This window comes from Ovis canadensis, chromosome 5, assembly GCF_042477335.2.
Source record: "Ovis canadensis isolate MfBH-ARS-UI-01 breed Bighorn chromosome 5, ARS-UI_OviCan_v2, whole genome shotgun sequence".
NCBI lineage: Eukaryota > Metazoa > Chordata > Mammalia > Artiodactyla > Bovidae > Ovis > Ovis canadensis.
This window is the reverse complement of record NC_091249.1, coordinates 97,287,315-97,293,348: the sequence shown is the minus strand read 5'-3', so window position 1 is coordinate 97,293,348 and position 6,034 is coordinate 97,287,315. Positions and strand designations below refer to the sequence as shown.

Below are 6,034 nucleotides of genomic sequence, written 5' to 3'. Positions count from 1 at the left end.
TGTGTGGATCACAATAAACTGTGGAAAATACTTCAAGACATGGGAATAACAGACCACCTGACCTGCCTCTTGAGAAATCTGTATGCAGATCAGTGGGCAACAGTTATAACTGGACATGGAACAACAGAATGGTTCCAAATAGTGAAAGAAGTATGTCAAGGCTGTATATTGTCACCCTGCTTATTTAACTTATATGCAGAGTACATCATGAGAAACGCTGGACTGGGAGAAACACAAGCTGGAATCAAGATTGCCGGGAGAAATATCAATAATCTCAGATATGCAGATGACACCACCCATATGTCATAAAGTGAGAGGAACTAAAAAGCCTCTTGATGAAAGTGAAAGAGGAGAGTGAAAAAGTTGGCTTAAAGCTCAACATTCAACCTCAGATATGCAGATGACACCACCCATATGGCAGAAATTGAAGAGGAACTAAAAAGCCTCTTGATTAAAGTGTAAGTGGAGAGTGAAAAAGTTGGCTTAAAGCTCAACATTCAGAAAACGAAGATCATGGCATCCGGTCCCATCACTTCATGGCAAATACATGGGGAAACAGTGGAAACAGTGTCAGACTTTATTTTGGGGGCCTCCAAAATCACTGCAGATGGTGACTGCAGCCATGAAATTAAAAGACGCTTACTCTTTGGAAGAAAGGTTATGACCAACCTAGATAGTATATTCAAAAGCAGAGACATTACTTTGCTGACTAGGGTCTGTCTAGTCAAGGCTATGGTCTTTCCAGTAGTTATGTATGGATGTGAGAGTTGGACTGTAAGAAGGCTGAGCACCGAAGAATTGATGCTTTTAAGGAGATCCAACCAGTCCATTCTGAAGGAGATCAGCCCTGGGATTTCTTTGGAAGGAATGATGCTAAAGCTGAAACTCCAGTACTTTGGCCACCTCATGTGAAGGGTTGACTCATTGGGAAAGACTTTGATGCTGGGAGGGATTGGGGGCAGGAGGAGAAGGGGACAACAGAGGCTGAGATGGCTAGATGGCATCACTGACTAGATGGACGTGAGTCTGAGTGAACTCCAGGAGTTGGTGATGGACAGGGAGGCCTGGCGTGCTGCAGTTCATGGGATCGCAAAGAGTTGGACACGACTGAGTGACTGAACTGAAGACCTCAAAGTGGAACTCAGAGCCCTGTCACTCTTCAGGGAGGATTTTTGAAGTTGCAAAATTCCTCCTGTTTGTTGAACACAGTGCTTGGTGTGTGGGTCCCAGCCAGATTATTTCTCCATACTCCTACCCCATCTCTTGTGGCTTTTTCTTTTTATCTGTACTTGCAGAAAATCTTTTCTATTAGTTTTCAGGTCATTCTTAGAAAGGAAAATGTTCTATATGTTCTTTTTTTTTTCTTTATTTTACTTTACAATACTGTATTGGTTTTGCCATCCACTGACATGAATCCACCACGGGTGTACATGCGTTCCCAAACATGAACCCCCCTCCCACCTCCCTCCCCATAACATCCCTCTGGGTCATCCCTGTGCACCAGCCCCAAGCATGCTATATCCTGCATCAGACATAGACTGGCGATTCGATTCTTACATGATAGTATACATGTTTCAATGCCATTCTCCCAAATCATCCCACCCTCTCCCTCTCCCTCTGAGTCCAAAAGTCTACTATACACATCTGTGTCTTTTTTGCTGTCTTGCATACAGGCTATGTGTTAGTATACTGTATTGGTGTTTTTCTTGCTGGCTTACTTCACTCTGTATAATCAGCTCCAGTTTCATCCATCTCATCAGAACTGATTCAAATGTATTCTTTTTAATGGCTGAGTAATACTCCATTGTGTATATGTACCACAGCGTTCTTATCCATTCATCTGCTGATGGACATCTAGGTTGTTTCCATGTCCTGGCTATTATAAATAGTGCTGTGATGAACATTGGGGTACATGTGTCTCTTTCAATTCTGGTTTCCTTGGTGTGTATGCCCAGCAGTGGGATTTCTGGGTCATAAGGCAGTTCTATTTGCAATTTTTTAAGGAATCTCCACACTGTTCTCCATAGTGGCTGTACTAGTTTGCATTCCATGACAAAAGGTAAGCCCAGGTTTTTCCTACTCTACTATCTTGTCTTACTTGGTCAATATCTTTTCACAAATGCAGATGTGAATGAATGTAATGAAGATACTTGAATGTGATGGAGAAAAATATTTGAGTTAGATTAAAAAGTAAATGTAAAGGCCCCAAGTGCTGCATTGCTTGGAATATGCAAAACACAACAGTAAATTTGATAAAGAAACAACTCAGGAGAGGATGGGAGTGGTGGGGATGAGGTAAGAAATAAAAGGGCTCAATCAAGTAAGATCAACCAAGCCCCTATTGGGACATTAATTTTTACTAGTTTTTTTGAGTATTTGTATGTTAGTAATTAGATTTATTTAAAAAAAATAATAAGTGCAACCTTAAATCAGTAAAATTTCACAGGCTTTTCAGATATTTGATTTTTGGCTTATGGTAATTGTCTAAACAATTGTTTTGAGTGCTACTTTCAACAACATAAAAAATCACTCTTGATTTAATAAAATTCATGTAATCACTTAAATTCCTCAGAAAACATAAAAAATGAATTACCATTATATTGTTAACATGATCAATATAGATCTTAAGTTTGGAATAAAAGGAACACAATCCCCAGTAGCAGCACAAATCTCACCTCCTTCAGAAGCAAATGAATATCAGAATTAGCAAAAAGATCTTAACAGAATTAACCTGTCAATTATATTAAGGGAAAGAGGAAACAGTTTAAGAGGGATGATCCCAGGAAGATTACAGCTGTGAAAGGTAATGAGGTGCCTTAAATTTTTCACTTGAAAATTCTGTAAAGACTCATTAATGGTCCATTCAATTATGTGGAAGATTTCATTTTCTCTGGAAGCAACTTCGGATAGCAGTTATGGAATGCTAGTTGTGACTTGCATTTGGAGGGTGTGCTGCCTTCAAAACTTGATCTAGATTGTCTAGTAGGTCTTGTTTATTCTCTAAGTCTATAGAGAGTAGAATCAGTGTGTCACTTATTCCAAGGACTTCACTCTTAGCCGCTGATGCGTGGGTCATGAATGCTGAAAGCTCAGCAAGACTTTCATATTCCCCCTGAGCTCTCAGACAGAGTAAATAAATTAAGGTTTTTGAGGAAAGTATCAGTATGTTGAAGGAACCCTTGATATAAAAGGTGATCATCTCTGGGTGACCTCTGAATCGATGCTTTACCAACTCATGCTGAGGATGAGAGGGCAGCCCAGGATAAATAACCTTTTCTACCGAAGGATCTGCCTCCAGAAATTGAGCAACTGCCATTCCATTTTCAAAATTCTTCTCCATACGGACTTATAGAGTCTTCAGGCTTTATTGCGGGGGTTATGGAACTGCTCCAAGAGAATTTTGTAAGAAACAGAGGATTAAGTGACACTAAGCCCATTGTAACATCTGGTCATTCATGTCTTTTGTTGCTGAATACATGCTCTCAGTGCTAAAGGCCACTGGAAATATGTTGACATAAATGTGTTATCAATGACCAAAATAATGTCTCCAAGTTTAAGGACACCATGTGCACAGGTTTCATTGTCAATCATCTTCAGGCCAGGATGTGTGGGGGTTTCAATCTAAACAATCTTGGTTTCTGGCATAATAGCTATCTCTAACAGTTTGGTTTTGGAACAATCAACAAAGAAATCTTTAATCCAAATTCAGCCATCACCTGAAGTACCCTATTTGTATCTCCATACACCTCATCTTTACAAACCATTTGGCCCCCTGCTTTTAACAGATTGTTAATAGTCACAGAGGCTGCTTAGTCCCCTCCAGGGCTGCCACAGCTTTTTCAAGCAATTCCTGGTGGGATTCCAGACTGGCTATACTCAAGACCCTAGAGTCACCTAGGAGCCCCTTGCTTGAATGTGGTAGACAGTGAGATAGGAGGCACTGCACCCTGGGAGGTCCAAATTCCTGTTCCGCATGGATGGCTGCATAGGGAGATGTTGGAGCCTAGGCAGGAAACCGTCTGGAGAGGTGTCTTTTTACTGCATGCTGAACTACAAAAGAGAGAGAGAGTTAAACAGTGAGGGAGAAAAGAGTATGAAATTGGCGCACTGGGACTTGAAAATGACAGAAGCATTAGGTGAAGGAGCGGTAACAGCGCGCCTGGGAACCAGCACGTTGCACATGAAAACTGGGCTCTGTGACCTTTCACTGCTCTTGGCCTAAGGTCTGTAGTGATGGTTTTTGAGATGAGTCATAAAATGATCTTCTTTAACAATTTTGCAGAAACGCCCTGAATGATTTGTTGAGATAGGGTTATCAACTAGGCACATATTATAATAATCTAAATGAAGTGTTGGTGGCTAGGACGAGGGTAGCAGCTATGGAAAAGTGAGAAATGGACATATCTTGTATAATTTTCAGAGAATTGATATACCAATATATATTGATCAGTTGGATGTGAATTTTGTGAGAGAGAGAGAAAGACAGTGATGACTTCAAAGTTTGTGACCTAGGTGATGGGAAGGATATAGTTACCATTCATTGCTTTGGCTACTATTCTGGGAGAAGATTGTTGCAGGAAAGAAATCAAGATTCTAAAATGATCTCTAAAATATCTCTTAAATGTCCAAGTAGAGATATATATGAGACAATGTATGGTATGTGTCTTGAATTCAGAGGAGAAATGAATGTGGGAGCAGCAGTCAACTTGATGAAGAATGTCAAAAGGTAGCAGCAAAAGAGTGCAGATGCCCTCGAATCTCTAAATTGATGGTGTCATCACTTAGGTCACACAGATTATTAACAGTCCCATCAAAGCAGAACAGATGGCAAGGCAAAAAATAGGAAAGTGATGGGCAAAGCAGGACTACTTCGATCAGTGGGGGCCTAGGAAGAATGAAGAGTGCTATCAGGCCACTTGGCAGGTAAGAAGGGACAAATTAGTAATGTGACCTTCTCAAATTTCTTTATTCTAGATGATTGGTATTTGTCTAATGGCCATTTGGCTCAATTTATAACATAAACACTATAAAATAACCCCAAATATTCCAGAAGAGGTATTAGGCAAGATGGATTATAGCATAATCACAGAAACATAAGCACTGTATAACAAGTATAAAGGTTCATGAGTCTTGACACCCTCACAGAACAACCAGGCCTGTTTAGAAATAGGCGTAAGAACCTGTATTCTGTACTAGAAATGTTAAGAAAGAGCAATATTAAATACTAGACTTCCAACAGTAAGGTAGCTAAGCTGCTCAGAGTTGTTGGAATTTCCTTGATTAGTATTACTGGATTGACAAACATGACCTGTCAGGGCATATGCGTTAACCATTTAAACAGTAAGTCATTGATCAGTCATAATGGCATTAATCTATATACCATATATTGTTTGGGATATGTAGTTAGCAGGACTATCTCCTCTAAAGTCTACTTTAAGAGGAAAATTATTTCTTTGGTGCATATACGTTATTTGGAATTGAGGAGGCCATTACTCCAAATAAAATAGCTTACTATCTCAATGTTGTAATTATTTTTGGTATAGAATCAGAAATATAGACAACACAAAATTAAGCAGAACAAATTTAAGGAAGAAATAAAACTTGCTTTAGATATGTATATTGATTTATGAATAGAATTAAATTTTGCTTCTGCCTTCTGTCATTGTCTTCTTTTATCTGTGAATATAATATATACTATTCAAAAGACTGGAATTTGTAAGAGTTATTTAACATTCACATTCATGTGCTTACCCTAAAGTCCTTCTTACCAGGTAGCTAGATTATTTTATATTCTAGATTTCCCAGCAATGATTCCTGATGTTATTACTGGGCCTACCCAAAGAGTAAATGATTCATCATGGTTAAAATGAATGGAGTCAAATGTATAATAACAAGCAAGGTGTTTTCTGAAAACAAGGCAGTTTCTAGAAATATGACTGAGTTCTCAGGAGAGAATGTAGCCAAACTGTGGTTAAGCAGAAGGAGAACTCAGTTGGGAAGTTCTATTATGGAGAAAGTTTCTGTTTTAAAATTT

General features: G+C 39.1%; 1 pseudogene; it reads right to left on the bottom strand.

The window, feature by feature from the left end:
• Nucleotides 1-2,923: 2,923 nt before the first annotated feature.
• LOC138441860 (cystathionine gamma-lyase pseudogene) lies at nucleotides 2,924-4,044 on the bottom strand (annotated as a pseudogene).
• Nucleotides 4,045-6,034: the final 1,990 nt, after the last annotated feature.